The sequence below is a fragment of the Aquarana catesbeiana genome, linkage group LG06, assembly GCF_042186555.1.
Source record: "Aquarana catesbeiana isolate 2022-GZ linkage group LG06, ASM4218655v1, whole genome shotgun sequence".
Taxonomy (NCBI): domain Eukaryota; kingdom Metazoa; phylum Chordata; class Amphibia; order Anura; family Ranidae; genus Aquarana; species Aquarana catesbeiana.
The window spans coordinates 232,770,247-232,782,750 of NC_133329.1; positions in this window are offsets into that span (position 1 = coordinate 232,770,247).

The window sequence follows — 12,504 nt, forward strand, 5'->3', positions numbered from 1 at the left end:
TTAATGATTCTTATGTGAGTACACATGATTCTTTTAATAAAAAGTGGTACATTTTCCATACAATATTATACTATTGTGGGCTTCCTTTTCTAATTTATCTGGGTGACCCCGGGACACTACTTGAAAGGACTAGACGCCCCCATAAGAGAAGTGACCAGGATAGGACCACATCTCCATCATCTCTCACAGCTGGTTGTTTCCACGGTTTCTACAAAGGCTGCCATACCTCAAAGTGGCTAAATGCGAGTACCCCATTACCTTCAGGTAAGGGGCTACTGCCCACCAGTGTGTGCGTTGCTGCATGAAGATTTACCATCACCTTCACCTATATTTTAGCATCAAGTGGATCACTCATATTTTGTGGACTTTGAATAATTTATCATTCCCAAGCGGAGCACTATTTATATTATATTTTTTTGCATGCGTTATTTGCATGCATAGGAACGAACCTTTTATCACTCAGCCATATTAAGATTGTCACTGTATGTTATGCACTTTAAGCACAGTTCACTTTGTATATACACACACCTGGGAGTGTGTTGAGTTACACCAGGTATATGCTAAGCCAGAGACTGGTTACGTTTAAAGCTAGCTGTTATATATATATTTTTTATATACTTATATATATTCTGTGTATTATGATGTATAAGCACTAATCACTTTTCACATATTGCGTGTGTTTTATTGCTAGCACTAGCAGAGCACCTGTATGATAAGTATATAGTCAGATATATCATCACTATATACTTTTACCACGGTCACTGTTTTATTGGTATATTATTTATTTATATGTGAAAATATTTATTTTATTTGTGCTTGGAGGCACCCACCATCACTGAGTTATTACACGTATAACCATTGCCTATCTAAAGGATTAGCGCAGCACCACATTTTTATCCAATAACAGTGTAATATTCCTTTAAATTTCATACCTGGGGGGTGTCTATAGTATGCCTGTAAAGGGGCGCATGTTTCCCGTGTTTAGAACAGTCTGACAGCAAAATGACATTTCAAAGGAGAAAAAGTCATTTAAAACTACTCTCGGCTATAATGAATTGTCGGTCCAACAATACACATAAAAGTTCATTGATAAAAACTGCATGGGATTTCCCCACAGGGGAACCCCGACCCAAAATAAAAAAAATGCATGGGGGTCCCCCTAAATTCCATACCAGGCCCTTCAGGTCTTCAGGAATTCACCCGTGCGTCAGAGGAGGGGTCACCGGGTGGCCCCGCCCTCCGTTATATAAGAAATGTCAGAAGAAGCAAAGCGTCACACGGCTGTAGACTCCCACTGAGGTGGATCGTGCGGACGGAGCGGAGAAGAAGCCTGGAGGAAGATGTGGGACGAGAAGAGCATAAGAAGAAGAAGATAGAGAAGAAGAAGATGAAGAAGAAGTTGGAGGAAGAAGACCGAAAGAACACAAGAAGAAAGAAGCTGGAAGAAAAAGCCGAAAGAAGAAGTAATTAATAAAGGACTTGTCAAAAACCATCTCCTGTGTTTTTTTTTACACTTTTTTGTGAAATGGTAGGGGTACATTTGTACCCCATTACCAATTCACACAGGGGGGCGGGATCTGGGAGTCCCTTTGTTAAAGGGGGCTTCCAGATTCCGATAAGCCCCTCGCCCGCAGACCCCCACAACCACCGGCCAAGGGTTGTGGGGATGAGGCCCTTCTCCCCATCAACATGGGGACATGGTGCTTTGGGGGGCTACCTCAAAGCACCCTCCCAATGTTGAGGGCATGTGGCCTGGTACGGTTCAGGAGGGGGGGCGCTCTCTCGTCCCCCCTCTTTTCCTGCGGCCTGCCAGGTTGCATGCTCGGATAAGGGTCTGGTATGGATTTTCGAGGGGACCCCATGCCATTTTTTTTTCATTTTGGGTTGGGGTTCCCCTGTGGGGAAATCTCATGCAGTTTTTATCAATGAACGTTTATGTGTATTGTCGGACTGACAATTCATTAATAGCCGCGAGTTTTAAATTACTTTTTTCTTTTGAAATGTCATTTTGCTGTCAGACTGTTCTAAGCACAGGAAACATGCGCCCCTTTACAGGCATACTATAGACAACCCCCAGGTACGAAATTTAAAGGAATATTACACTTTTATTGTTTCACTTCAAGCATTATTAAAATGACGGCTCCCGAAAAAACGTACGTTTTTAAAAATTCTTTTTGCATTGATACATGTCCCCTGGGGCAGGACCCGGGTCCCCAAACACTTTTTTATGACAATAACTTGCATATAAGCCTTTAAAATGAGCACTTTTGATTATTCATGTTCGTGTCCCATAGACTTTAACGGTGTTCGCGTGTTCGAACAAATTTTTTGCCTGTTCTCAAGTTCTGCTGCAAACTGAACCGGGGGGGTGTTTGGCTTATCCCTAATCTGGATTTCCACTAGAGATGAGCCGAACACCCCCCTGTTTGGTTCGCACCAGAACTTGCGAACAGGCAAAAAATTTGTTCGAACACACGAACACCGTTAGAGTCTATGGGACATGAACATGAATAATCAAAAGTGCTCATTTTAAAGGCTTATATGCAAGTTATTGTCATAAAAAGTGTTTGGGGACCTGGGTCCTGCCCCAGGGGACATGGATCAATGCAAAAAAAAGTTTTAAAAACGGCCGTTTTTTCGGGAGCAGTGATTTTAATAATGCTTAAAGTGAAACAATAAAAGTGTAATATCCCTTTAAATTTCGTACCTGGGGGATATCTATAGTATGCTTGCAAAGGGGTGCATGTTTCCCGTGTTTAGAACAGTCTGACAGCAAAATGACATTTCAAAGGAAAAAAGTCATTTAAAACTACTCCCGGCTATTAATGAATTGCCGGTCCAACAATACACATAAAAGTTCATTGATAAATACGGCATGGGAATTCCCCACAGGGGAACCCCGAACCAAAATTTAAAAAAAAAAATGACGTGGGTCCCCCCCAAAAATCCATACCAGACCCTTATCCGAGCATGCAACCTGGCAGGCCGCAGGAAAAGAGGGAGGACGAGAGAGCGCCCCCCCACCTGAACCATACCAGGCCACATGCTCTCAACATTGGGAGGGTGCTTTGGGGTAGCCCCCAATGCACCTTGTCCTCATGTTGATGGGGACAAGGGCCTCATCCCCACAACCCTTGCCCGGTGGTTGTGGGGGTCTGCGGGCAGGGGGCTTATCAGAATCTGGAAGCCCCCTTTAACAAGGGGTCCCCCAGATCCCGGCCCCCCTGTGTGAAATGTTAAGGGGGTACTTGTACCCCTACCATTTCACAAAAAAACTGTCAAAAATGTTAAAAATGACAAGAGACAGTTTATGACAATTCCTTTATTTAAATTCTTCTTCTTTCTTCTACCTTCTATCTTCTATTTTCTATCTTCCTTCAGTTTCTTCATCCATCTTCTTCTTCTTCTGGTTCTTCTCGTTCTTCCTCCGGTGTTCTCGTCCGGCATCTTCCTCCGCGGCGTGTGCGTCTTCTTTCCTTCTTCTCCTCGGGCCGCTCCGCATCCATGATGGCATGGAGGGAGGCTCCCGCTGTGTGACGCTTCTCCTCTTCTGACGGTTCTTAAATAATGGGGGGCGGGGCCACCTGGTGACTCCGCCCCCCTCTGACGCACGGGGACTTGACGGGGACTTCCCTGTTGCATTCCCCGTGACGTCAGAAGGGGGTGGGGTTACGTAACGGGTGACTCCGCCCCCTCTGATGTCACGGGGAATGCCACAGGGAAGTCCCTGTCAAGACCCAGTGCGTCAGAGGGGGGCGGGATCACCAGGTGGCCCCGCCTCCCCGTTATTTAAGAATCTTTAGAAGAGGAGAAGCATCACACAGCGGGAGCCTCCCTCCATGCCATGATGGATGCGGAGCGGCCCGAGGAGAAGAAGGAAAGAAGACGCCGACTCCGTGGAGGAAGGTGCTGGACGAGAACACCGGAGGAAGAACCAGAAGAACCAGAAGAAGAAGAAGATGGAGGAAGAAACCGAAGGAAGATAGAAGATAGAAGAAAGAAGATAGAAGAAAGAAGAAGCATTTAAATAAAGGAATTGTCAAAAACTGTCTCTTGTCATTTTTAACATTTTTGACAGTTTTTTTGTGAAATGGTAGGGGTACAAGTACCCCCTTACCATTTCACACAGGGGGGAGGGCCAGGATTTGGAGGTCCCCTTGTTAAAGGGGGCTTCCAGATTACGATAAGCCCCCCACCCGCAGACCCCCACAACCACCGGGCAAGGGTTGTGGGGATGAGGCCCTTATCCCCATCAACATGGGGACAAGGTGTTTTGGGGGGCTACCCTAAAGCACCCTCCCAATGTTGAAGGCATGTGGCCTGGTACGGTTCAGGAGGGGGGTGCTCTCTCGTCCCCCCCTCTTTTCCTGCGGCCTGCCAGGTTGCGTGCTCGGATAAGGGTCTGGTATGGATTTTTGGGGGGACCCACGCCATTTTTTTCTTTAATTTTGGCCGGGGTTCCCCTTAATATCCATACCAGACCTGAAGGGCCTGGTACGGAATTTAGGGGGACCCCCAAGTCATTTTTTAAAAAATTTTGGTTCGGGGTTCCCCTGTGGGGAATTCCCATGCCGTTTTTATCAATGAACTTTTATGTGTATTGTTGGACCGGCAATTCATTATAGTCGCGAGTAGTTTTAAATGACTTTTTTCCTTTGAAATGTCATTTTGCTGTCAGACTGTTCTAAACATGGGAAACATGCGCCCCTTTACAGGCATACTATAGACACCCCCAGGTACGAAATTTAAAGGGATATTACACTTTTATTGTTTCACTTTAAGCATTATTAAAATCACTGCTCCCGAAAAAACTGCTGTTTTTAAAACTTTTTTTGCATTGATCCTTGTCCCCTGGGGCAGGACCCAGGTCCCTAAACACTTTTTATGACAATACCATGCATATAAGCCTTTAAAATTAGCACTTTTGATTTCTCCCATAGACTTTTAAAGGGTGTTCCATGGCTTTCGAATTTGCCGTGAACACTCCAAATTGTTCGCTGTTCGGCGAAATGGAGAACAGCCGATGTTCGGGTCGAACATGAGTTCGACTCAAACTCGAAGCTCATCCCTAATCTCCACCAAGGTTTCATTGTGGATGGTAGAGAGTATGTGGACATCTTTCTTGTCCCTCCACTTCATGGCCAACACTCCCTCATTTCTCATGAATGCCGATTCTCCATTTTGTGGGAAGCCCTTCCGTGCTTTTTTAAGGTAACTCAGGCCAGGGTTTGTTTACGGAAAAGGTGGCGAAAAAGGGGCAGGCTGGTATACTAGACTACACTCAGGAAAAAATAAAAGCTGAAGAGCAGTCAGCACTGACAGGGAGCAAGACCATTTTTTAAATAACCCTGGACATGTTCCCACATGCACGCACACGTGCGTGTGCATTTTTGCGTGCATGCATGGGCCTATGCTCAGTTCTATGATCGATGCCATGTGTATGCACAAGTCTATGCCCCAGTCATCTTACTGGAATTCCCTTATGTTGTCCCACCATAGGGGCAGCCCCTGGGTGCCCACCATTGTCTTCTTTTCAGGATGAAGCCATAAGTAAGCCTGTACTAGCCATGGAGCATGAACATTTGAGAATGGTTGCCATGAATTTTCCTCTGGGCCATAGCCCATCTACTTGATAAGGAACTGGGTGCGACCTCTCTTAACTGTACAGTCCAGTATGGCTTTGACTTCATATTCCTCATTGCCTCAAAGAGCAGTGGAACAGGAGTCTCCAGACCACGAACCTGGAAATGGATCCAGTACAGCTTGCTTTAATAAAAAAAGATGAAGCATTGGGTGAATTTTCAAGTTCCTTGGCAGAAATAAATCAAACACTACAGGGTAGATCTGTTCTTGATCTAAAAGGGTTCTAGGTATCTTGGACCAAGCTTCTTTGAGGGGCAGCTTAATTTCAGGTTTGCAGTAGACAGCCAAACCTTGTCTCCCATTTTCAAGACCAATTTCCCTCTCCTCCTTTTATCAAAGAATTCCTTAATTCTTGCCTGAGCCATTATGATTGTATCTTGCAAGAGCTGTTTATTGGTACTGAGAGAGCTCAATCTATCTTGCACAGCTGGTGCAGAGGAAGCACATGCAAAAAGGAAGGATGGTACCCATAACTGGTATAAAAAAGAGATTGTTTGGTGGTAGAGTGGGTGGAATTATTGTATACAAATTCTGCTAATGGAAGGAGAGATATATAATCATCCTGTGATAAAGAGGAAAAACATCATAAATACTTCTCAAGGGTTTGGTTTGTCCTCTCCATCTGTCCATTAGTCTGTGGATGATAGGCAGTAGATAAACAAAGTTTAATATTTAAGGCACACAATCTCCTTGATGAAAGCCAAGGCAGTCTCTGAGGCAGAGGGGTCTCCTTCAAGGGTATGAAATGTGCCATCTTAGACAGGAGATCCACCACCACAAAATGGTAATGAATGCCTCTGATGGGAGGAGCTCAATGATAAAACCCATAGATATCATACTCCATGGTTTCTCAGGTACCGGAAGAGGCTCCAACAGACCCCAAGTCTTGACTTTATCAGTTTTATTCCGAAGACACACTGAGCAAGATTTGATACACTCCTTGCGATCTTAAATCAAATCCGGTCACCAAAAGGAATGGGAAATCGGATCTGAAGTTTTGTAAACTCCAAAGTAGCCTGCCAAATGGTGAAAGTGGCACATCCTGAGAATGGAGACCCTGAACTGTTCAGGGACAAAGATTTGTCCTTTATGAAAATAAAGGCCATCCCTCCCAATTCGATTTTGTTGAATATGCAAATCCTGAAGTGGAGGATGGTCCACGACCACCTCCCTAATTTGTGACACAAGATCAGCTTGCAAAAGTAGAAAGTTCTTGACTGGGAGGATTGTGTTCTGGTACAGAGGACAACATTGTATCATGAAACATGCATGAGAGTGTGTTTGGTTTACAGTTCTTTGATCCTGGATAATATGTTATACAAAACACAAAGTGGGAGAAGAAGAGTGCCCACTTGGGTATTGAGCACCTGAGCATTGACATAATTTTGCCCCTACTGCACGCTCGAGTGTACCTCGAGTACATAAGCCAAAGTGGGATCCGGATGCTTCAGGATAGGAGCAGAAGTGAATAAAGTCTTTAGTTGCTCAAGGCTGCTTGAGCCTCTGGGATCCATTTCAATTATTGCAAACCCCACAAATTGTACTGCTTTTTTGTCCACTGGAGTAGGCCATTCAAGAACAGCTGCAACTTTCTGTGGGTCCATGGTGATGCATTCAGCAGAAATATCAAGTCCCAGAAACTGAATAGTTGGCTTCTCAAATTCGTAATTTTCAGCTTTAGCATAGAGGAGTGTGCGAAATCTGTCTAATAATTTCCTGACATGGAGTTGATGCAACTCTAATGAATTTGAAAAAATAAGAATGTCATCTAAGTAAACAATGATAAATAAGTTAATATAGTCCCAGAATATATAATTTACAAAATGCTGAAATGTTGCTGGGGCATTGCAGAGGCCGAATGGCATGACCATATATCTGAAGTGACCGAAGTGTGTCCAAAAGGCCATCTTCCATTCCTTTCCTGATTCTAACTAAGTTGTATGCCCCTCTTAGATCAAGTTTAGAGAACACACATGGGGGAAGGGGATAAGGATTCTTGACCATAATCTTGTTTAAGTCTCGCTAGTCCACACACAGCCTTAAAGTATGGTCTTTCTTTTCAATAAAGAATATGGCATTGTGATGGGGAGGTGGAAGGCAGAACAAATCCTTTTTTCTAGACTCTTACCAATAAAATTATGAAGGGCTTCCAATTCCAATTCAGAGAGAGGATAAATACAGCCAAATGGAATCTCAGCCCCTGGCAACAGTTCTATGAGACAGTCGCATATGAGGTGGTAGAATGTCCACGTTTTTCTTATTGAACATATTTAGATACTCATGATAGACAACAGGAACTAGTTTCATTAAAGCGGAACATTGCGCATCCTACCTCCCCTTTTTTCTTTAACCCCCACTTACCTGGTTGCAGGTCCTGCACATTTAAGGTACTTACCTGCCCAGCAGATCCAACTTATGTTATGTCATTAGTAAGCTACCAGCTCTTCCGGGTTAAAGCAATAGTAAACCACTGGGCGTTTTTTTTTTTGTACCCTGCAAGGTACAGGCATAATGTGTTATTATGCATCGCATACTAGCATATTATGAGAAACTTACCTTAGAACAAAGCCTTTTCACCACTGACAAGGCTTCCATCTTCACCCGTCTTCCTTCCAGGTTTGCGGACTCCAGCTGTGTGATTGGCTGGAGCTGCAATAACATCACTCCCACGCTCCTTCTTTCCCAATGAAGAACTATGCCTCATGGAAGATGAGATGTACATATCCCAGAAGGTGATGTGGGCAAAGTGCCCATCATTCTCTTAGACCAGGGATCTCTCCACCTCGGACTTGTAGTAGTAGTAGGAGGGAGGAGACTAAGAATGGTGCCGGCAGGGGGCTCATGGTATAAGCTGGTATAAGCTCCAGGTGAACCCATCCCTTTAATCCGTCTAATGCAGAGGTAGACCAACAGCTATGTCTCACTAAAGTCCTGATAAACTCCAGCCTTAATCCCAATACCCTTTCTCTCGACCATAACTCCACGGAAGAGATGGAGGAGTGGGGTAGAGAGAAACAAACTGTCCAGTGGTGTTTGTGCTGAGGAGTGCGGAAGAGAGAGACACATTCATGACCACTATTGCCCTCTTACCTGCTGTTTTGTTTGGCATTACAACGATACAGCACAGGACCAGGAGAAAGAAGTGGTGAGTACTCTTTGAACTGATAAGACATTGTGTAGAGTACCTTGTGAACTGAAAAAAATGAACTGCTATCAACTGCCGTAAACTGCTTTCAATTGGTGGAAAAACAAAAAAAACACCACTGCTGAAAGACAGTCAGCCTACTATTTATTAGTACACTCAGTAATAAATAACAGGAAGGGGTGCAGAAATATAAAAAAGGGATTAATAATTAAGGAAGAAGAACAAAAAAAAATAATAATAATAGAAATAAAAATTAGGAGAACAGCAAGGGGGGGGGGGGGTGCAGTAGCAAAATCACCCAAAACAAGTCTAAGTCCTGGTCCTATAACAAAATACAAGAGCCAAGACAGTAATGTCAGACACGAGTATATTCAGCCAGTCAAAAATCGATCAAAATTTTGGAATAGATCTAGACAGAAGAACAACAGTTGAATGCACAATTACCAACTAAAGTAGAAATGGCAGCAATGTTTTCAGCGCTTATAAACAAAAATGGCAAAAATACACAAAGATTTGGGACATGTACTTAGAGTAGAAGACCTGGAAAAAAGATTGGACAGCCATACATAAGTAATAAAAGAAATGAAAGGAGAACTTAAAGCATTAAAAATTGAACAAAGGGAGCTGAGCTGACATATAAAATGGAAGATCAGGAGAACCAAGACAGAAGGAAGAACCTAACAATACGCGGCCTACCAGAGCCCACACAGAGAGAGAGGACCTAGTGGAAAAAAATGTGAAAACTATTTAACCCAATAATGGGCAGAGAAGAAGTAAATCTGATAAAAATAGAAAGAGTACATAGAATAAGAAGACCAAAAGGTATATCAGTGGAAGTCCCAAAAGACATAATAGTAAGATTTCATGATTATGAAGAAAAAAATCTAATATGGGGAAATATGAGAGGTAAGCCACCAATAAAATATGAAGAAAAACATCTACAGATCTTTGCAGATCTTTCAAGAAGAAGGAGATTATTGAAACCCTGATTAGAACTAATGTAAAATCATGGGATAAAGCATAACTGGGTCTTTCCAGCCTGTCTGATCGGCAGGAAAGAGGGACATACGCCAAAACTCAGGTTCCCAAAAGAAACACAGGACTTCTGTAAAAAAAATAGAAATTCCTTTACCAGAAATACCTGGATGGACAATAGAGAAAAAAGAAAAAAGAGCTAGAGAGGACAGGTAAAAAGGTAAAATAGGTAAAATAAGATACAGAGGAATGGGGATGGGGAGCATGGGTATCCGATGAGCCCTGGATCCATACGCCTAGACAACTATAAGCGAATGAGCTGGCAAGAGTGTCTGATAGAGCACCACCTCAGGAGGGAAGAGCAGAGGGTCAGGGAGGGCCTAAGAAAAATCTATACAGATCTGCTCTGTGATCAAGAATTGGTCAAAATAACATCATATTTAGGTTTTGGGAGGGTGGGAGGAGGAGAAGGGGGTGTGGGAAGGAAGAGAGGGAAAGGGGAATGCAAAACAAAGGAAACATTTTTATAAAAGTGAAGAAGTTCTGTCAGAATGTTTTCAGCCCCGAATATCCTGCAGGATAAGAATACTGTCCCCTCTGTGCCCACGCCCACCGAGAGGGGATGCGGGCGAAAAGGGAGCAAAACAACACAGGAAAAAAAAAAAGAGAGAATAGAAAATAATATAAAATGAAGGCTTTGAATTTCTTAACATATAATGTATGAGGCTTGAATAATCCAACAAAACAAAAAGATATGCAATTTTAAAAGAAATTGAAGGTTATATGTCAAAGTAAAGTCTTTTTACAGGAAACATATAGTACAGGATTCAAATGTAAGACTATATTCTAGACAGTATCCAGCATGGTTTTATGGAGACTCTCCCACCAAGAAAGCCAAAGGAGTGGCAATAGGGATAGCGAGAGAAATTAGTTATGCTGTAGAAGAACCGGAAGGGAGGTATATCTTTATGAAAGGAAGGCTACAAGGAAAAGATTGTACACTGGTCAATGTCTAATGTCCAAATAAAAACCTGAAAAGGTATTTTAAAAGAATATTGGAAAAATTAACAGAGTTTAAAAAAGGAATGGTAATTGTAGCTGGCTTTCTGAATTTCTGTATGGACCCACAAATGGATAGTACATCCCTTGTGCAGGAGACTGAGGAATATCAATTAGGGCAAGTACGGAACAAAAAAAATTTCAATCTCAAATAGTAGATCTATGGAGAATTTTACATCCAAGGGGAAGTGGTTATTCCTTTCACTCCTCTGTACATGGGACGTACTCCAGATTAGATTACATCATGGCAGATCATAGACTTCTGGAATTAGTTAAAAAGTGACAATAGAAATAACTACAATCTCAGACCATGCCCCTGTAATAATGAGAATGAAGGATATTAGTACCCAGGAAAGTAAAAAAATGTGGAGATTAAATGAAGACTTGTTACAGGATGAGGAAATAGAGAAAAACATAAAGAAAGAACTGGAAAAATATTTTATACAAAATGAATCCCCGGAGGTATCGGAGGCGACGATTTGGGAATCCCATAAGGCCTATATAAGGGGGATATTAATATCAGTGGGCTCTAAGAAAAAGAAAGATAGAATAAAAAAAAATATTTAAGAACAGAAATATCTGAATTAGAACAAAACCATAAGAGGCAGCGCAGACATAGGGGGAGTGAGAATAGGAGAGGAAGAACATAAAGTTGCAGCATATGCAGATGATATATTGTTCTATATTACAAACCGTAGAATATCACTCCCAAAACTAATGAAGGAATTATAGGAATATGGGTAAATCTCAAACCTGAAGATAAATCCAGCCAAGTCAGAAATTTTAAATGTGAGATTAAATAAAGAAGAGGAGATAGTCTTAATGACAAAATTTCCATTTACCTGGGGGAAGAAAAAATTAAAATATTTTGGGATAAAAATAACACAAACACTTAAAGATCTATATCAAGTAAATCACATTCAATTACTTAACAAAATACAGTCGGCATTCAACAAAATTGCAAACTGTACACTCTCATGAATGGGTTAGAATAAATGTAGTAAAAATGGCAATATTACCAAAATTTTATACAAATTTCAAATGCTACCAATAGCATTGCCTCCGTTGTATTTTAAAAATGAAGTCAATAAATATGTGTGGCAAAACACGAAACCAAGGATACAGTTCTCAATGTTATGTAAAGGGAAAGCACAGGGTGGAATAATGGCACCAGATATAAAGAGATATTAGCATGCGGTTATTTTAACAAGAATGCTAGAATGGACAAAAAAGAAGGTAGATAGAAAATGGGTAGAGATAGAGAACACAATAATTGTATTTCTATTTGGATTATCGTGTTGCAGCAGGGTGTCCGTGAAAATGGGCATATTTGATTTCAGAGCCTCACTCGCTATTATCATTGAAGATATTTTTTCTGAGGTTAACACATCTCAGAATGATATTGGTGGTATGTTTCTAAGATTGAAAAACTTAGTTACTACAGAGTTACACACCAACTGGGACATTGCCTTTTTGAGCAATACATTGTTGACAAAATGATATTATTAAAGAATATTAAGTGGTGATGCGCTAATCCAGTAACAAACAAAAAATAAAAGTAAAGTGACCGTGCTAATAAGGTACAGCGCTAAAACATACAAACTGAAGGATAAATAGCGACTAGTATCAATACCAAGAGGTAAATAAAAAGCATGTGACCAATCATGTATAAAACAATAACA